Source organism: Dipodomys ordii, unplaced genomic scaffold (assembly GCF_000151885.1).
Source record: "Dipodomys ordii isolate 6190 unplaced genomic scaffold, Dord_2.0 Scaffold98, whole genome shotgun sequence".
NCBI lineage: Eukaryota > Metazoa > Chordata > Mammalia > Rodentia > Heteromyidae > Dipodomys > Dipodomys ordii.
The window spans coordinates 6277193-6299457 of NW_012267314.1; the positions used below are offsets into that span (position 1 = coordinate 6277193).

At 36.6% G+C, this 22265-nt stretch overlaps 1 long non-coding RNA gene across 1 annotated transcript; it reads left to right on the forward strand.

Moving 5' to 3' along the window:
• Window positions 1-1656: 1656 nt before the first annotated feature.
• On the forward strand, window positions 1657-19547 carry LOC105993654. The gene is made up of 3 exons (XR_001175472.1): window positions 1657-1729; window positions 10292-10297; window positions 19531-19547. It is a non-coding gene; the product is annotated as an uncharacterized LOC105993654 (long non-coding RNA).
• The last annotated feature ends 2718 nt before the right edge of the window (window positions 19548-22265 follow it).

Consider the following 22265-nt stretch of genomic DNA (forward strand, 5'->3'; position numbering starts at 1 on the left):
GGAGCTGTTGAAATAAAACTCATTTCCCTCCTCTAGGTCACGTTTTAGATTGTTTTTTTCTTCTTCCTCACTTTGGGGAGATACCACCTCATGGTAATAAACAGCCATTAACCGGATAGACTCTTCTTGGTGTAAATGGTAATATTAATATAGCTAATAAAGTTAATCTTAATATAATTAATAGCATTAATTATATTAATAGGGTGCCTATGGTCTAGGAAAGACTTGGAAGGTCATTTTTTAGGGTTGAGGTGGTAAACTTATTGGACACTATGCCTTTACATTTTATAGTTTCATTGATATAACTATCATGTATTTTAAGCATAATATGCCGAAAGTAAGAAGGAAAAATGCCAATTGACTGGAAATTTATTGGCCCCAACCTAACACTCACAGGTAGCTCACCACACACAGCAAGTAAATCCTAATTCTGTGTAGTTTCTGGGCTCCCTGGTGGGAAGGAGGTGAATTTCTGACCGTCTTGAATGTGACAGCAGCCTTTTAGCATGTAGACGAGTAGAGTAATTTGGCAGTGATCTCCAGACCCATGCTCAGCAGACTGGTAGATCGGAAATAAATCACAGATGTCACCTACGTGTTCTCTTAGAAAGCAGAGAATTGATAAGATGCCAATGCCCATCTCAGCCATGCTGCCCTTGTTCCAATTGATAGAGGCTCTCATCCTTGAAATTCTGACAAGTACTATTAGGGAAAAAGACTCTAACTCATATCTTTTCCTGACTCTTGATCCATCTTCCAAATTGTGCCAATCTGAGCCCAGTCTCGGGCTCATTTAATTATGACATCTGAATCAATACAGCAGCCTACATCCAGCCTGTGCTTTTCAACAGCCGTGACTGCCTTGCTAAAAAGTTTACCTGCTCACAAACACAAACAGATAAAAGGTACCTGACTTCCCATTGAGGCTCTTTATTTTTAATTTTTGAAATGAGCCATTACTTACAGGCCTTGCAAGATTTAACATGTATTTAAGGAAAAAAAATACATGGCATTTTTGAACTCCGATTCAATTTCTGCATCCGAAATGCTAAGCTAGAGACTACAAAATGGAAATGAAGCCAAGAGCAATTTAAATAAATTACAAGCTGACAACAATCTGCCTGGGTGATGTTTTAAACGAAACATATTAACTGCAAAAAATATTGGAATTTGAGACTATCTGAAGAGACTCCATTTTGAAGCTGTGGGGGTTTTTAGATGAACATCACAGGTGAGGGGGTGGTAGGAAGAAGAATGCCTACAACAACTGGGAAGGGCTTATTCTGGCCTGTCTGCTACCACAGAACACCATGGGTGGAGTTGAAGGAGTTTATTTCTTGTCATTCTGGATGGTGGGAAGTCCAAGGTGAAGTGCTGGCAGACTAGCTATCTGGGGAGGGCCCCACTTCCTGATTCATGGACAGCCCTTTTTTCATGTCTACTCATGTGGCAGAAAGAGCAGGAGGGAGATTTTCAAGTCTTTGGGTTTTTTGTTTGTTTGTTTTGTTAGTCCTAGGGCTTGAATTCAGGGCTTAGACAACTATCTCTGAGATTTTTGTGTTCAAGGCTAGCATTTTACCACTTAAAGGCACAGCTGCACTTCTGACTTTTTGGTTAATTGACTTGGTGGTTAATTGAAGCTAGAGTCTCACACTTTTTCCTGCCCAGGCTGGCTTCAAACCGTGATCCTCAGATCTCAGCCTCTTATTGAGTAGCTAGGATTATAGGTGTGAGCCACCAGCACCTGGCTTCAAGCCATTTCTTAAACAGCATTGTGTATTTTATTTATTATTGTAGAAATACTGTACAGAGGGGTTACAATTATATGGGCAAGATAATGAGTACCTTTCTTATCAAGCATTGTAACCTCCTCCTCTGTTTCCTCTTCCCATTCCTTCCCATGGTTCAAGTGGCAGAAGAAGGTCAAGAAGCTGAGTCCATTCCCCAGTACACACCTCCCCTCCCCCCCCCCAGGTCTTCATTAAGGAGTCTTTGGTCACTTTATAAATGATACAACTTTATATGGCTCTAAGTTACAGGCCTGTATGGACATATATGATGCTATAAAGTCATCATATATATAATGTCTAAATATATCTATATCATATATATATGGTATAAGTTTTTATAAGACTATATAGTCACAGGCCTGTACAGATTTATAAAATATATATACCTAAGAATCGAAAGGCGACAAACAAGTATTTGTTCATGACCTATGATAATATATGTAACATACTAACCTATATGCATCTGTGAGGTATAAATCAATGCACATCTATAAGGGGTATGCTTCTATGCATCTGTGCACAATGCAGGCCACAAATATCTTGATAATGTTCTGTATGGAATCAAGATATTAGTCTAATTACCTTGATAAGATTCTACTTCATTTTCTGAATATAAAGACAAATTCTATACTTAGGAATTAAATTTTTTATTCCACGAGGAATAAAAAGTGTGCATAAAATGTAGACTTACATATAGGTAAGTTCATCATGAAGAATATTTTAAAAAGAGTTTATAGAAGATCTTTTAACAAAGCTGTCAGGTCAAAGTCAATTGTTTGTGACTGTTTTTAATGCATCTACCAAAAAAGAAGATAAAGACTTCTATCTATTCCTCCCCGTAGCTTTTACTGCAAATCACTAGGCTTACATTCCTTTTTTCTTTGACTCACAGTCTTTTTTTTTGGGGGGGGGGTCCAGTCATGGGGCCTGAACTCTGGGCCTGGACGCTGTCCTTCACCTCTTCAGCTCAAGGCTAGTGCTCTACCACTTGAGCCACAGCACCACTTCAGGCTTTTTTCATTTTACTTATGTGGTGCTGAGGAATCGAACCCAGGGCCTCAGGCATGCAAGGCAAGTGCTCTACCACTGAGCCATCTTCCTAGCCCTGACTTACATTCTTTAAGCTTGGCTTTGACCTAAAGGAGAAATAGTCTTATGATAATTTTTGCCTCTGGGATTGATTCATTACTGATGAGAGCATAAATGTTCTAATGAAGGAACTCTGAGATCTAATCTAACTTGTCAGATGCCTTGAACACCTTTCCAAACATCTTGATTATACTACTGTACCTTATATATCGAAGTATTGTTTCTTGTTCAGATTACTATGGTCATCCCAAATAAGAAACCAAACACACACACACACACACACACACACATACACCAAAATATCATCAGAGCATTTTAATAGAGTGCTGAATGTTTCCCTAGCTTCTAATAACCAGATTCTAGCTGTTAGCTAGTGCATATTACTGGAAGAGATTTTCTGAATGATTATAGGATAAAACATCACCTCATTTACCAAGCATGCACTTGATAATCATCCTTGGCTCCTAAAAATATCTTTCAAAACACCTCTCAAAAAGCCCTAGATATTTTTCAGCTTATCAAAAAGCTGAAAAAAAGATCAGAGAAGAACTCAATTTTTCTGCTTTTAAACTAATTTCCCACCATTTGCAGATCACTCACTGTTCAAATTTTTCTTTTTTTTATTGTGAAAATCACTGTTCAAATTTTTCATATGTAGGAATTCTTCAGCTCTGGCTTGGCAAACCCTTCGTTTAGACTTTGCTTCATCCTGACTATGACTACCAACTAAGACCACTGACAATGTTCAATCCTTTTATGGCAGGGAGAGAGCAATGAACAGACCAGTGATCACTGGTCTGTATTCTTTAGCATCTGAGGAAGGTACACCGATGCCTGTGGGGCTGGTGTGGGACAGGTCAGTCCAGAGGGTTTAGTAGCATTGATGCCTTGAGGCTCCTCACCCCTAGCCCTGGCTCACATGGCAGCATTCAGCTTTGGTCTGTTCTGATGGTAAGATTTGTTGTGGTGATACGTTTGCTTGTTTATGCAATAGGAAGAGTCTGATGTTTTTATTTTGGGAAGGGCATGATGTTCACAAAGATCAGCATCAAGGGTTCAAGTTTCTGTGAATCTATGATTTATAAGGCACAAAAAGATGTCAATGATGCACAAACATTGCTGCCTTCATTCCAATTCTCCTGTAGCACAGATTTCAGATTAACTCTTGATGTCTTTCCTCTCAAACACTGAAAGGATAAAAATTAGATGTCTAGGACTCTTTGGTATTCAAGTATTTTGTTTTATATGGAAAAACAGAAGTCCATGAGGGTAAGGTACCTAAAAATTTGATTAAGAAAATTAGCCTTTCTGGGCACTGATGGCTCATACCTGCTACTCAGGAGGCTGAGAACTAAGATCAGAGACTGAAACTAACCTGTGCAGAAATGTCCATGAGTCTCCTTTCAACAATTAATGATAAAAAAAACAGAATTAGAGGTGTGGTTTAAGTGGTAGAATACCAACCTAGAGTGAAAAAAGCCAAAGGAGAGTGTGAGGCCCTGAGTTTTTTCTGAGCGTAAAATACAATTTAGGTAATTAATATATGGTTGTCTTTAGGTTTTAACCACTTCTATGCATCCAACTTTCAATACATTTTCAAATATAAAGACTCAGAAACCAGTGGTTCAGACCTATAATCCTGGCTACTCAAGAGGCTGAGATATGAGGACTTCAGTTCATACCCAGCCATGATAGATAAAACATAAACCCTATAATTAATCAGAAAAATCTGGAACTGGAGGTTCCAGTGGTAGAGCACTAGCCTTGAGCAGAGAAAGTTGAGTGAGTTCAAGCCCTGAGTTCAAGTTCTGGACCTAGACAAAAAAAAGACTCAGAACTAAAGTAAGATTTGACTATGAATCTTCTTTTTGATGTATACACAATTAAAATTTTAATTAATATTTCTTCTATAAAGCCTGGCAAGTTGAATATACTTCTTTACTTGACTGATCTTTCCATTTTGATACATCACCCTTAAATAAATACTTTATTTAAGATGAACTTGTTATGGTGATTGGAACAATTTTTAGCAAGTGTCTGACACGATCAGATTTTGACCTTTGAGGACTTAAAGAAAACTAGAAGTAGAATATGAATTGATCATCAGGGCTATTTATGTCTTTAGAAAAAAATAGGAGGAATAATTTTCTGAGTCCAAATGAGATGTCTGTATTTTTTTAAGAAATGAATATACAACAGTTATTGACAAGGATGTGGGGAAAATGGAAGACTTATGGGTTTCTGTTGGGAGTTCAAAACTGTGCAGCCCTGAAAACAATTGATGAGTTCTTCAAAAGTTAAATGTAGACACATAAAATGACCCAGGGATTCCAATGCTATATATATATATATATATATATATATATATATATATATATCTCAGAGTACTGAAAACAGGGACTGAAATCCATTATACACAGGCATCTTCAAAAGAGCATTTTCACAATAGCCAACATGGTAAAAATTCAAATGTCCATCCACTGATGGCTGAATGAACTGGTCAACAAATCATGTACATATACTTCATGAAATATTATTTAGATATGAAAGCAATGAAAAAATGATAGTTCCTATAATTTGTAACGTGTGCATAATGCTAAGTGAAGGAAGTCAGTGGAATAAGTAATATGTAGCATAACTAAGTAGAGACAGGAATTAGGTTCGCAGTTGCTAGGAACTCCTAGGGAGAAATTGAAGGTAACTTCTTAATAGGACGAGGTTTCCTTTTGGTGGGATGGAAATGTTCAGGAATGTTAAGAGATGATAATTGTATAACATGTGAATGTATTAAGTATTACTAATATGCTCACTTTATAATAATTAATTCTGTAGCTTGAAAGTTTCATCTCAACAAAAATTATGCAGAAAAAATAAAGTCCATAAATCCTCTTTGGGAATAAAACATTGTCCTTCACTGTGAAGAGGACACAAAAATACAGAGTTCTATTTTTTTATGTTTTAGCTTGGTCTCTCTCCTCAGTGATGGCTTCCACTGAAAGGCTTAAAAATTACATTACTAAGTATTTTTAGCTGCTGCTAATTTTGTGTGCTTAATTTTGTATTCATTTTCTTAAAGGGAATTTCCTAAATTGTATGAAATCTAGATGTGACCAGGGATTAAAGCATTGTAGCTGCTTTGATTCTGGTTGGTCTCAAAGACTTTGAGAAAATCAAGGCCTGTAAAGCCTAAACTGCTTAAGAAGATGTACCCCAGAGCCGCACTGCCTGGGTTGAAAACCTGATCTGTATGACCTTGAGTGTGTGACTCAGCCCTTTAGTTCTCACTGTGTAGTAGTAGTACTTCTTACTATGTAGAAGTAGTAGGCTGAGGTACAGGATCAAGAGTTGAAGGGTAGCCTCAGCTACATAGTGAGAAACTAAAGAACAGGAGGCCTATTTCAAGAGAGTCTATTCTTTCAATCACAAACTTAGGTGTCTGGTCCAGAACAGGAAGTTAACAAATGACATCCCTATAGCAGGAAAAACTGGTGACTGGTATTATTTTCTGTTTTCCATTGCTATATGCAAATGCCGGAGACTTAAGTAGAAAGAAGCTTAGTTTTGCTCATGATTCTGGGGAAGGGCACAGTCATGCTGTCTGGTGGGGGTTATCATAACAGGTAAAGGGAAGAAGGCAAACAAAGACATGGGGCAAAAGAGAGCAAGAAAGGCTGGGAAAGCCAAACTCACTTTCAGAGAACCACCCACTCTCAACTAATGCAGTGTCCAGATAGAAAGGCATTCCTCCTGTTAACTAAATGACCTAATCGCCACTTAGCATCTCTGCCTTTCAATTCCAGCACAATGCATTCTCAATATAACCTGGATTTCGAATGTGACAAGCCATCTTCTAAGTACAGCCATTGAAAAGCATATTTATATGTACATGTGAAAATGACAGTGAGAAGTATGGGAACTATCTGAATTGGTTAGAATTGTGTATTGCTGAGAAGAGAAAGAGGGTCACAAGTAGGAATACCTTTCAGACACAAAAGCATCGCACAGCTTGACTTCTCAATACGAAACTCCTAACTAGAGATTTAAAAGCCTCTCATATTTCTTCTGCCCTTCAAACTGGGAATATATTTCACGTGAAATTCCAGAAGGGGGTCTTGATTCATGAGACAGTAGTTGTTTCAGTAACTAATTTATAGCAAAACATACTTTCTCTCCCAAGTTTGTAGTTAAGACCAAGAATGCATACCACAGGCAACCAGGCATTTCCCAAACCAGGGGCTAGGGCCTGTAGAATTTACTCCCTCTTGTGGTTCAAGAGAGCCAGATTTTGGCAGGGTTTAAAGCCAGGTACACATGGCACATTTATTTCCATAACCTTTTAATTCAGTTTTTACCTGGGGCTTCTAATTGAATTTGTATATGGCAGAAAGGCAACTTTTCACTGCTAACGGCCTCCCTGTGGTTCAGCGGAGACACAGGGGCCTGCCTATGCCAACATCCTTGAATGAACACATTTCCAACTGATGCAAGCAAGAAGCCAAGTTCAGTTGCAAGAGGAAGCCTGTAGCTCCATAGAATTAAGACACATTTACATTTGGGATCTGGGCATAATATTCCTGTCCATCTGGATGGGAAGTGATTTCTCTCAGTTTGCTTCAAAATATTTGTTGAAGAGCTTCTTTGCTGGTTTTCCCATATTCTTAAAAAAGAAGATGTAAGATTTAATCCAGAACAAAGCTTGTCAATAGAAATATCACATAATTGGAGCTAAAATTTTTACTTGTAGAATTGAGTTTTTTTCATATTGACAGCCTATATTATACAAAATAACTTGATGGTGTAATCAGTATTTCAATCCACTCAATATGAAGGCAGCGCACGTTTCTCTCTTCTGTTCTTCTCTTTTTATTAAAGTAGCAAAAAAAAAAAGAGTCATTTTTGCTTTCTTTCAAATTCAACAAACCACTAATCTAAAAAAGGGTGTGTGTGTGTGAATCTTCTTCTTTCTCCAACCCTGGGTAACCTTGGCAGCCCACAAGCCTCCATCAGAAGCAAACAAGACTGTAAATAACAATCATTTCCTATTCATAAAAGCTGCCCTTGACAGCCTAAGAAATAACAAATGACAACTCAATGGCTCCCAAGAGGTTTTTGAAGCATTTTAATAACTCTGAATCTGTTTTGATGTTTTTTTTCTTTAGAGAGGAATTATTAACTGTTTTGAGGAACTTGAACCAAGTTTGTGATTTCTGGATGTTCAACCTAAACAGAATGAGTCAGAGGAAGAAAACTCCACTTTCTATTACTATTCATTTATTTATTAATTTTATTTTTATTTATTTTTGTTGGTCATGGGTCTTAAACTCAGAGCCCAGGCGCTGTCTCTGAACATTTATTTTGAAACATTAAGATGGTCCAGGATATTTGTGTCTCCTATTCAGGAATACACTCTACTTCCTTGATATTTGCTCAAAAAAAAAAAAAGTTCTAAGGGAATACACTGCCTCTTCTTAGGAAGTTATCCTCCTCCTAGGGGGCTCTTCCCATCCTCCAATTTCTCTGTTTAGAGTCCTGGTGACATACTGTTTATACAACTGAAGCTGCTTCAGTGACTTCCAGGTAGGTGCCTTTCAAAGAGAAGATGATGTGGTTGAATCAGGAATTAGTCCGAGGGAGCCACTGACACAATGCACAATCACAGAGTACCTGATTGTGAAGACTCTTGAACTATATAACTAGATTTTTATTAGGTTTTGATATAATAAGAGTCCCTAAATGGAATTATACTTTAAGACTGAGAAGAGGCAGCTGGTGGTAATGTAGGTATAATTCCATCAAGAAATTCAGCTAGAGCCAGAATGCTGAAGTGAGATGCTTAGGTGATTTGATTTGTATACATATCTACTATTTCCAGAAAATGACAAGATCTACGGTCATTTGAAAAATAATTCCTAAGAACATGTTTCTTTATCCCAAATGGTTGCGTGACCCCAATTTTCTTTTGCCAGGCATACTTTATTGCAGAAATGGAAAGTAAGCGACTGTGTATATTCCAAAAACTGTATTTGCTTTCAAGTGCCATGGTTCAATGATAGATTTATGATTTAACAAGGTTTTCTTCCTACCAATGCATTCTGGTGGTAAGACAGGAGTTTTACCTGTTGAAAAATCAGAGCTGTATTTGCCTGAGGCATCAAGTAAGAATTCTATGACTTAATAATTATGGAGACTTCTTTGTTATCTTTCAGCACAGGCAATTATTTTAGTTTTAAATATAGGGTCATATTTTAATGTTATATTATAGTCAAAAAGCTATACAGAAAATATGAAACCTTAGAAGGCCATTTGTTTCCTCTTTGATATTTCTTCCCACAAAATGGTGAATTAGTATGTTAAATACAGGAATCTGTGAATTACAAAGGAGCGTGGCAATATTTGGATGCAATTTGTTTCCAAGAAGAAAATATACTTAGACATTATTAATCAGATCACAGTGTATCATTTATTGCTCTTTAAGATTTAAATAGTGGCAACCATGGTAGCTTAAAATTCAACTAGACAACAATTCTCAATACAACTATGGGTTATGGAGTTAAGACTACAAAAATATCCATTTTTATAGATCAAAAGTAATGAATAGTGGCATTTTCATATAATTCGATCAGTTGGATTACGATAAACTTTTTCACATTTAATATAGATTTAATAACTGTAGAAATCATAATTAGAGCCACTTGAATAGATAAATGAATGATGAATTTACTCAGTATGTTAAAAATTTTTTTCCCTAATGTCACAAGAGTGCTAGGCCAGAGGCCCAACTCCAGGGTTCCAACATTTCATGTCTGACCATTTGCCCCAATATGAGAAATAAAGACACCAACAGTAGCGAAGGGCAGAGGAAGGAGATTTATAGGTGACGCAGGCATTGCACCTTTGTGTTCTGCCCCTCCTTTGGTTTCACAGCATACATAATCATTAAACAGTTCTACTGGGAGGCAAAGGTACGGTCTAGGTACTCATTTCCTCAGGATTGGTCAGGTGGCCTGGTCATGATAAGAAACACCTTTGTCTTAGGGGTAGGGTAGCCTGACTCCTGTCCTACCTTTTATCCCTCAGGACTGTCCTCTGCAGATTCCAAAGTGGCTCCAAGGAGACAACAGAAGGGAATACTCAGAGCAACTGTGTAAAATGGAGGCAGGGAGGCTGCCTTTTTTATGTTTCTGCCAGTTAACTTCTGGACTCAAGGAAAGAGCAAGTAGTTTTTGCAGAGTATCTACTTTGAGTACCAAACACTTCAGTAAGTAAGTTTATGTAGATGTCTCATAGTTTTAGCATGACTGTACAAAAGTAATTATATATATTTTTTGTTCCTAGGGCTAGAAGAAACAAATTTTAATATCACCTGGGTTAGTTTTGAAATTTTTACCAATCCTGAGGCAGTCACCCAGAAGGGTAAAGTCATCGCTATAAAGAATTTTATTGTTTGAGAAACAAAACTCCTAAAGCACAGCATATTAATTCTAGCTCTCTGGATAGTTAATTAACTTAAATCCATGAGAAACAATTACTGAACACAATCACACAGTGATTCTAAGAATTTCTTTCCTGAGCAGTATTCAGTCCATGGAATACTATTCAGAAAATACTTGCACCACTAATCCAAAACAATGGAGGAAACGAAAACAATCACTACTGTGCATTAATACAGTTAGAGCCAACTTTCTATTCCTTAATTCAGCGGCAAGGGAAAATCACAACTGCCCCCGTCTTAAAACATGTCTACTGAGTCTCCAGAGCCCTGTCCTTGGAGACTTACCAAGAGCACAGAATACTTTCTGAAAGAATTTGCCTTGTAGCACAAAGAAGGGAAGGAAAACTTGGCATTCTCTGCTCAGTACTTCCACAAACTCACAAAATATGCTTCAAAAGTCACAGCCATCTCTGCAGGTTAAGCTTCAGGGAAAGACTTGGGTTGTGTACTCCTTGGAAACTCACAAAGACTGGTGTGGAGTTTAAGGGTTGTGAAAACCCATTCAATGTGGAACATGTCAAGTGATTCAGAGAAACCTTGGATTCACGGGTCAAAGGAAACGAAAAGCCACACTGGAGAGTCTGTCTATGCAAAGGACTTGGGAATTTTCCTGTTTCCTGAACAGTCAGGAGTGATTCTGATCAATGAGTGGCAGACAGAAATATGAGGGAGAGAAAGGAGGGTGAGCTACAAGTCTCCAAGCATTCAAATGACTTTCTACTTGTCCCCGAAACTCTTCACAAAAGGAATCTCATTTTTGAATTGTATATTGTGAAAAATGGGGAAATTATTGAAGCTGTATTAAAATCAAGCCAGCAAAAATTCAAACACAAAAAGGCACCCAACCACCTATGGGTCTTTCAGATTTATTGAAAGTATGTCCACACGCATTTCTCATGGAAAGTTTCTTCTTTGTGACAGGGCAAAGCATATGCTTTCTTTTTCCTATTAAAATAGGCAGAGGCTGATAATACTGTCTGTAAAAGGCTTGTTGGTGGTACTCAATAATTGATTAAATGATAGATAATGATGATGCTTCTAATTTAATTTGATCATTAAAATTCTCATCACTTTGCATATAGACTTGTAATATGGGGTAAGAAGGAGGTTAAGTTAAAAACAAATGCACCTACCTGTAATATTGTTAGACAAGGCACAACAAAATGGAGCATAGGACTTGATGTTTGGTTGCAAAATTCGATATATTTAACAGTAGAAACAAGTCACACTGGTACAGAGGCAGCCACTATACAGTTCTCAGAGATAACTGGGCAAATGCTATATCATTGGTTCTAAAACCAAAATATTGTATGTGACTTTTTAATATCTCCTTAGAGAAGAACATCAAGGAAAATATTATTTGCTTTTCAAGAGAAACATATCAAATAAGGTAAATGATTCATTATGCAAAAAATTTCTATTAATAAAATTTATAAAAATGCTTATATACAAAAAATTCACTTAAATAGATTTACTTTTTGATGTTAATAGACTTAGCCAGTCAAATTAATGTTAAGTTTAAAGAAACATAAAACATTAGCTTTGCTACAATCTATGAAATTATTTATTAATACTTCTTTGTGCCCTAGAGCAATTAAAAATCTGTAAAATAATACACTCTCCCCTAGGAAATAATAACTAGGATGATTTTGAAGCTTTAATTTTTATATTAAACAAAAGCACGAGGCTTTAGAGTTGATCAACACCACAAATTGAAATATGCAATCTCCTTGGAAAACTACCAGCACATAATAACATATTTGGAGCTGATTTTATCTTTTTAATTTTTTTTAAAGTAAACTTTTGATCCATTGTAGTTGGGATGTGAAGAGTGTAAATTAATGCAGACAAATACTTCAGCTAAGTGCTCTCAGGTGAATTGCAATCAAAATTAAGACCTACAATTTAACAAGATAAGTCACCTCTAACGTATTCATTGTTCATCTTAAACAAGTGGAATTAAATGTCATTATAAACTAAATCATTATGAAATTACAATGCACTATTTTTCAGTCCCTTCCTCTTACTCAGAGTTGCAACACTATAGAATTTAACTTAGCGTCCTATTAAATAATTATACAATTGCACAAAATTTTCTCTATCAATGGAAAAAAAAAACTAATCCACCAGTGACTATATTTAAAACTAAGGCAGTATCAAATATCTCATCATTAGGTTGTAGCTTTTCAATCTGACATCCTAAAATAGACCTGGATCAATTTCAGATTTCCCTTTCTGAGTTTAATTGAAGTACAGCAATTTCACTTATTAAATTCAGCCCCATTCAACACAATCTCCAAACACTAAGGTGATAAAAAACAATGGCTTCATTTAGTGAGTAAGAATACTTTAATGAAAGTAAAATGGAGAAAATTTGACCACATGCATATTTTCAGTTAATTTTAAAAATGAATTGCAATTCATTATACTTTTTGTGGAAAATATTAATGGAAGAATTTTCTCATCCACTGATTCAGTTATCTAATTCGATATATTTTCTTGGAAAGCAAGCATATTTTTCTTAATAGATCACTCTAAGGAGATACGTTAAAAGAACCATGCATATATTTTTTATCTTAAAACTAGTGATAGAGCATTTGTACAATTATCTCTGAGCACTTTATTCTCAATTTTTCTGCAAAAGCTTTTGCAAAAAAAAATCATAGAAAATTAGCTTTGTATAGCATAACTTACATTGGTTAAAGACATGTTATAACCTATCCTGAGGCGTCTCTTTGGCAGCTTAACACTGTCAATAAATTGGTCTTAATCTGTTTAGCCTTAAAATTTCCAGAAGAGATTATATATAAAACATACACTTAGCTTTTTCTATGATAAATATTGGAATACTTCTAATTTTTCATGGCAGCTGATAGTAATTTATTACAATATGAAGTCTAGATATCATAATTACAGTCCATTAACTGTAAAATTGAATATAGGGACTAGGTATGGTTATAAATGTGTGTGACATTAGCTACTTAGTATATGGAGATAGGAGCACTGCATTTCAAGGCCAGCCCAGGCAGAGTTGGTGAGACCCTACCTCAAAAGACAAGCCATGATATTGGCATATACCTGTTATCTCAGCTACTTGGGAGGCAGGGTTAGTAAGATGTCAGTCTACAGTTGGCCAGGGCCAAAGTGAAAGACTATCTGAAAAACAAACCAGGGGGCAAGACAAGATGGCAGAGAATGAGAAGAGGTCTGAGTAATGAAGGAGAGACTACACAGAAAGGCAAAACTAAGGAAGAATATTGAAAACCACAGAGAGGAACAGGACTGCTGAAAGGTGTGGCAAAACAGAAAGGTGACAGAGCAAACTAGGAAATAGTTTTCTGACTAGCTACCCTTCTGGCTATGAAGTTGCTCTCACAAGGGAGGGGGCAGACATTCCCTCTGTTTTCTACCTGTTCCTTTGTTCTCAAACCTCATGCTCAATCTCTGGGCCTCGCTGACTGCAGGTTGCTTTCTCAAGGTAAATGTAATCTGATACCTTGAGTATCTCAATCTCAAACTGGAGGCCCTCCCACAAGATGGTGCCACTCTTTGAGATCTGGAGAACAAAAAGTTGTCAGATCTAATTCTGGCATGTCACTCTGGGGAAGCCTCCAAATCCCCGTAACAGAGGTTTGAAGCTCATAGGAAGCATGGATTTGTCTCCTCTGTAGTGAAGGCTGCCTGGCTTAGCAAACCAAAGGTAGAACCTGTGTTGGTTGATAGCTCAGATCATACGGTGATCAATTTACATTGATTGCCAGCAAGTAGTCCCAGGCAGGCTTTGGGACCAAGTAATACCTAAAAATGGAAAATCTCTCCAGTAGAGTGAGTCAAATTGGAAACAGAACATGAGGGCCTTGTGGACAACTTAGGTAGGTAAGAACAGTCACCAAAGAATTAGGTAAAATAAACACAGAAGGACAAAAGCTAAAAGCCAAAAGGATAAAATGCATTTCAACAAAATCGTAGGGAAATTTCCCAAATCTTGAGAAAAATAAAATATTCAAGTACTGGACTACTTTAATATATTCCCCAAATATTATTATTTAAAGATTAAGTGTGCAGACAAGGAAATACTGAATGCTTCAAAAGAGTAACACTAAGTCACATATAATGGCAAACCAATAAAAATAACTGCAATTACTCATCAGCAACGTTAAAAGCAAGGAGGGGTTCGAATGGTGCATTTGAAGTGCTGGAAGCAAACAACTGTCAAGCTAAATTAATCTACTCAGCAAAGTTATCACTTATGGTTGAAGGTCAAATAAGACTTTCCTATGGTCAACAAAAACCAACACAATGTTTTTTAACCACTATAGAAGATACTTCAAAGAATCCTATATACAGATGAGGAAGATAAACCTAACAGTGAAAAATCAGGAAAAAAAACTCACCAGATTAGTAAATAAGCAAATGAAGATCAGGAAAGAATCACATACTTCAAAAACAATATGTCAAACAACTATATACCTTTCAGTAACAACACAGAATATTAATGGTCTCAATTCTCTAACCAATGCATGGGGGAGCAACTTGTATTTAAAAGCATAACTGAATATTTATTGCCTACAAGAAATGTATCTTGTTGAGAAAAACAAACATTGGCTTGGGGTGAAAGGTAAGAAAAAGATTTATTAAGCAACTGGGACCCCCAGTCACAATTAGCTATACTCATATCTGATTTGCGAATACAAATCAGTCAGAAGAGAAAAATATGGTCACTTCATACTAATAAAGGGAATAATTCATCAAGAATACATAATGATTGCTAACACTGATGCGTCAACTGTCGATGCAACTGATTTCTTCAAACAAATTATAGTGGACTTAAAAGCACAGAAGGATCCAACACAAGAATAGTGGAAGATATCAATACATTACCTTTACTCATAGACAGATTATCCAGACCCCCCTGAACAATCAGCAAAGGAATCCCCTAATCAAATGACACTATAGACTTGAAAGGACTCTGCCGGACATCTATACATTATTTCATCCAACAGTTTCACAATTCACTTTCTTTTAGCTGCCCATGGAATATTCTCTAAAATAAATCATATCTTAGGATGTAATACAAGTCTTAGGAAATATAAGACATTGAAACAACTTCTCATATTCTATGAAAAGATAACTAAGAAGAACTAGAGGAATTAGGGCAAGTTATGGATTTCCTAGCAAGTGCAAGGCCCCTAGTTAGGTGGGTGTGCTCAAAGACAAATTTGTACTATGGACAAATAAACTAAGGAATAGGTTATGACCAATGATCAGGAAATCTGACACACATTATATGTATACACATGTATATGCCCATATATAATTATGTTAGGTAACTGAAGAAATACTATGAGGTTGGGCATGACTAGAACTCTATGTACATTATTATACATTTTACCAGATTTTAACGTAACTAAAAGGTCTGGAAGGTTACCAGAAATAATCACCAAATTGCCTTCAGATGCCTGATTTTTAAATGTGTTGATTTGATGCAAAGAGAAGAGAACAGGGTTGAGAGTCAAAAACACTGGGCTGATGTACCCAGGACCCCAGGTGGCGTGACCAGCTCCAACACTGATAGACGCCTTTCCGTGTTCCCTACAAACTTGGATCTTCAAGTTCATATCCACCTATTTTCCCTGACAGAACTTTTGATAGTGGAATGGTTGAAACAGCTAATGGAGAACAGAAAAAAAACCTAGAGAAGGTATAGTTGTACAAACAAATAAGTATAATTAAGATGTGCTGGCCTCCCATATTTTACAAGGACCTAGTAATATGAAATGATTTTTCTAAATAATTTCTTAAAGGAGGCAAAATGATGATTGACAAAAAAATTGCCCTTGACTCAGATGAATTTGGGAGAGTCCTGGTACTTGACATTGACTAAAAAATGTCTTGAACATTTGGAGGTCCCGGTGTAGAGAAGAACACATAAAAAGAAGAAGAAAATTGTATGAAGGTAGGAGGAAGAAATTAAAAATTAAAACATAAAATTGGTCAAGCCATAAAAACATAATTATAAAAGTCCTCTGAGGCATTGTATCCTGATTAACATAAAGAGTTGTAACATTTTCCATTTAAAAAGGGGATATTTCATTATAAAATGAAATGTAGGTCTTTATGAGCTTTATTTCACACAGGGCCTTTCAAAGATGAACAGGCTTAGTTTAAACAATACAGCATGAAAAAGTCTTGATATTATGTCCAACGTATCACATAGAATTAATATCCATAACCATATCTAATTAATGAACTTGTTAATATATCAGACTGGCTCAGAAAAGAAAATACAGAATCCATTCACACTACAAGCAATTATTTCTGAGGAACACTGCTAAACTATCTTGATATGACAAATAAAAACACACTTTTTTCACTTATGTAGGTAGTAAGCTGATTGTATATCTGACATTTTATACCTCTTAACCAGAAAGTCTATAATTTTGAGAAATTCTGATACCAGAAGAACAGATTTGTCAGTTGTCTTATACCTAGTGGACTCTCAATAAAAATGAAGTTATTTAAGCCCAACTTCCCTAATGTTAACTCCCACCAAAAGTCCCCAATTTTGTTATTTCAGCAATTGGTCTTGCAATGATTTTTCTGAGTTAACAGGTGTTGCATAAATGTTGCTCTATTGCACTAAATGCTAATAAATGCATTTCTGTATGGCAAGAATCATCTGATATACGAACAGGATAATACACAATATGAATATTTGTGGAGACACATACATGTAGTGACCCCAACAGCTTTGTTTTGAAACTCATGGACCATCTTGTTAAACTGCTTCTGCCAAAATCATTGTGGGATTGTGGTTCTATATCACGGAATGCCTTGCCCAATCTGCTAGCTTTCCCACATTCCAGTCCCAGGCCTTCTCTATATCTCCACATAAGCCAGGAAACATAGTGGACACTGACCCATCCCCCGTGCCCTGTATACTCATCCTGATCTTCAAGAGAGGTCAAATATGGTGGGCATATTTTGATGTGGTTTCCTTTCCTGCATTTCTGTGAATATGAGGCTGCTCCTTTGTGAGCCCAAGACATCTAATGTACAGAGAGTACAACAGCTGTGTCAGTACAAATGAAGGAAGGGAGGAAATAAGGGAGAAAGGGGAAGCTTGAGAAAAGAAAATGTCTGAATTCAGCCTTTGGTGCTTGAATAGAATTTTCCAGTGGAGTCAACAATCCTGGAGATCAAGGATAATGAGCAAAGAATATTTTAAAGTGTTGCTTACTCTCCTTTGGCATAGTCAGAGGTGATCCTGGCTACTAGATCTCAACAGAGATCTATGCAAGTAGAGAGAACTCAGGATATGATGCAAGAAGGAAGACCACTGGAGGACTATGAGATGAGAAAGATGGCCGCAGGAGAGAGCGAGGCACCCTGACTTTCTCTTTCTGCTGCATAATCCCAATAGGCAGGGGTGTCAGATTGGCTGGGTGTAAACAGAATTTGCCTTTTAATTCCTTTTGGGTTTCTGAGAAGAGACTAGCTTAAAGGGAGCCCAGAGTGGCCTAGGACGTTCCAACAGCTGGATGCATTGGGGAAACATAAGGTCCCTAATAGGGCTGAGCTAATGGGCTGCTCTGGGGAGATGTCCCGCTAGGAAGGGCAAGGCAGCTGGATATATAGCCTAACTGTCCCTGCAGATTGAGGAAAGGATAGTCACACTAACTGGAGGTCAAATGAGAGCTTGCTAAACCACAGGTGAATATGCCAAGGTAGGAGAAGCGATCCTCAGTTTACCTCAGCAGTCTGAATATAACTCACTTGACCAAAGCCCAGCAGTCCTTTGACACTGAGCATGTGTGAACCTGCAGGGCATCAGGAGGCAATGCCCCTGAGTCCTTGTGTACCCAGCAGTGCTGGAATGGGGGTCGCAGATAGGCAGAGCAGCTTCTCTAAGCCAGCATCTGCAGGGAGTTTGAATGTCTCTTTTTTTTTCTCATGACAGAAGACTGTTTAAATGAGAAAAGTCTGAGATGAATCAAGCACAAATTTATCTGATAGGGTAAAAGTTAAAAAAAATCAGACCAGTTCTAAAAAGAAAAACAAACCCAACTATTTGTCTATAGAGCTGTGTGTAATCCTTATTTCAGCATTTTGTTATTTCCCTTCCCCTCCCCAAATTAGAAAAATATATATACAAGATGCAGGACATTGGAATCAAATACAGTGACTGAAATAAGGATACAGGATGACCCATTGTAACAATGAGAGGTACAAGACACTATGTTGAAAATGAACTTTACAACTTTGTGGAGGGGGGGGATGTTGGGGAGGTGGGGAGGGAAGGGATGGTAGGGGAAAAACAAAGGAGGGGGTAACAATGCTCAATAGGAAATAGACTCATTACCTTGCTCATGTAACTATAACTCCTCTGTATAGTATCTTGTTTTTCCTGTACAGTATCTTTACAATAAAAATATATATTTAAAAGAAAGAATTGTGTGTAAGTGTCAATGCTTCTCATTTTCCTAAGATATTTGTTTTCTATACCATACTTTTTACTTCATCTTCATAGTCTTATCTTTCGTTTTTCTTTTTAGGCTAACATTTCTTTTATCTCCTTCCTCTAATATAATAGCTTCATGAAGACAAAGATAGACTACACTTCTTATTATCTACGCAGTACTAACAGTCACTAAAGCAAAGAGATTAATTATAATGCCTTTCATAATTCAGCCCAACTTTTCAATATATTGGATCACATTTGGATTATACGATAAATGCTTTATAATAAAGTGAATCTAATATAATTAAAATTTTAATGTCAAGGAAATATAGCTCATCTTAGTTAACAGTACCACACAGGGATCTTCAAACAAAATAGAATGAATTATCACTCATATACCCATGCAGTTACTTTGTACAATGTAGTGCAAATCTAGTATGGACATTCTATGTTATGTTTGGCTAGACTGGTACTTTTGTTTTGTTTTGTTGGTCATGGTGTTTGAACTTGGGGCCTGGATGCTAACCCTGATCTCTTTTGCTCAAGGCTAGTGCTCTACCATTTGAGCTGTAGCACCACTTCTGGTTTTCTGATGATTAATTAGAGGTAAGAATCTCACAGACTTTTCTGTCAGGGGTAACTCTGAAACGCAATCCTCAGATCTCAGCTTCCTCAGTGGCTAGGATTACAGCTGTTAGCCACCGGCACCCCGGCTTAGCCTGGTATTTTTTTAAAAAGAAAAATAAAGACATTTTTGAGAAGTTCCAGGGCAGAAATTCTAGTATATTCAAGTGTAAAGTGGAAGATACTCCTAGAACAAATCATGTTAAGTAAGGTAAGCCAAGCTCAGAGAGACAAATGGCGGATGTTTTCTCTCATTATACAGGTCACTAGTCATCCACACACAGTGAGACCAAAGGAAGATACTCTTAGGAGAAGAACAGAAAGGCACAAATCCTATGTGCATCTGATCACAAAAAATAATATTTATTGAAATCAGTTCCAGGAAATGGAAGCAAGGGTTTTTTTTTTTTGCTGTTTTTGTTTTCTTTTCTTTTTGTCCTATTTGTTTGTTTTGGGGAATACAAGGAAAGCTCAGAAATGGAGGGACAAATGCAGCAGTGATACTCACAGGACACTAGTTTAAAAATGAACTATACAACTTGTGTGTGGGGATGGGAAGGAAAATCTGGGAGAGCACAGGAAAGAATGACATTGTCCAAAAAGAAATGTACTCCTTACCTGATTTAAGTAAATAAAAACCCACTGTATGCCACCTTAATAATAACAATAAAAACAAAATAAAAACAAAATGATACAAATGGTTATGCCTAAATTAAAAACTGACTTGATCTCACACAAAATATTATCAAGCTTTCTTTATCATGAAAATAACCCAGGTACTTCTTCAGAATTTGCTCTTCTGCATGGCTAACCTGGATAAGATGAAAAGAAGTTTAAAATAATGAAAGAAAACCGCCTACCAAAGCAACCAAATCATCTTTGTATTCTTGTCACTTGAGTAAAGGGAATAGAGTTAAACACACTGTATTTGTTCACTCTTAGGGTTTTTTTTTCTCCCATCACAGAAGTCATACAAATAAGTAGCCCCTGGTCTTTTCCAACCTACACCACCATATTTCATTTATGGCATCCAATAAGGTCAAAGGCAAAGAATGAAAAGCTCCCTGTGCAGGCTAACTTTGTCAATTTAAAATGTGTTTCACCATCGAGTTCATTGTTAAGCGAGCTGTTCAAATAACGTCTTGGTTCACATGTCTGTGGAGCTCTGATAGGCTTCAAAGTCTAGGAGAAAGCCTATGCAAGTTTGAAATCTAACCTTCTTCACCCTTCCATCTTTTTGTCTCCTGTTTTCTGATCTTTTTAAAATCCAGAACCTTTAATAGAAAAATTCTGTTGCAAGACTGAAAACAGCAGGGGGTCAAAATCCCATTACAGGTTATTTAAAGCAATGTCTACAGTCTTTTAAACATGTTGAGAGCAACCAAGATGACCTCTGGGGCCTCTTCTTCAAATGTTCTATTAAATACACATAAACACACAAGTAAAATTACTGAAGGTAAGATTACTGAAAGCAAAAATCAAGCTAGATCTGTTTAAACCAAATCAAGATAAATCTGTTTAAATAAAAATCTCTTCAAGAAACAAATGGCATGTAACACAAATTAATGAATATAAAGGCAAGAACTTTGGGATGAGGAATATGAAGGCTAGGAAAACAGAATATAGCTGAATGAAGTCAAATGCCTTTAACAATCAACAGCTTCTACCAGAACAAATCATTGAAACTAATAATGTATAATAACCACACACAGGTTAAACTCATAGAGACTTCATTTCCTGTGTTCCATGAAAACACACACACACACACACACACACACACAATCTCAATCTCAAAATTTCTGTGAGGTCAAAAAAGTAGAGAAGTCCACCATCATAAAAAAATAAAGTAAAACCAAATTGTGAGATATGTGAACTCTACTGAGAAATTTTTTATACAAATCAAAGGACTTTGAGCCTTCTAGATTATTCTCAGGGCATTCCTTTAAAGAAGCAATTCAGGCAGTAACAACATACATAGCAAATGAGAACTCTCAAGTTACTACTTATGGAAAGAAATCCTTAAAGTAACCAATATGTCAGTATAACTAGAAATATAAGAAAGCATCAGTTTCAGTAACTTAACACAAATGCTACTCTGAAGGAAGACGCAATTACTATATTGTGCCCAGCCCTACGAACCACATCATGCTCTGTTGATGAAGTCCTTGTGTACTGAGAAGATTTGGTAAGGATACAGCCAATATACCAGAGTCACACCACATATAAGTTGCAAAATCTTATGTAAAATAACTCTCTATGCAGTTTTATGTTTTTTTAAATTGAAGTATGAATGAGAGACATTTTAAAAATTCCAATAAAGGCAGAGAGTTGAAAAGAAAAAGAAAGAAAGAAAATCCACATAAAAAGAATTTATGAAAGGCAAGTTTTCATCAACACTTAATCAGCCCCAAGGCCCTTTTCCAAAATTAAGAACCAAGGGAGTTCTAACTCCCAAGTGAAAATGCAGACCTAAAAAAGGTCTCAAAATGTCTCACCAGAATTCTCGATGAAAAGAAAGCATTTCCAATGTTCTCTGGTGCTTCTGTTTTTGTGTTTTGGTCCTCACAGGAAATTCTCAAGCAGTCTTGAAGTAGCATCAAACCTTACAATCACACCAACACTTACCAGATAACCAGCATTGCCCAAAGCCACAAAGAGGAAACACCACTTACCTAGGATGGAAGGAAGAAAGGCAGAGATTAAGATGCTATCATTTACTAGAAATTACTGCAATTTTTAGACTATTCTAACCCCCTGTAACTGCTGGTGTTTTCCCCATGAACATCTTGAAAGTGTTTAGAAGAAAAAA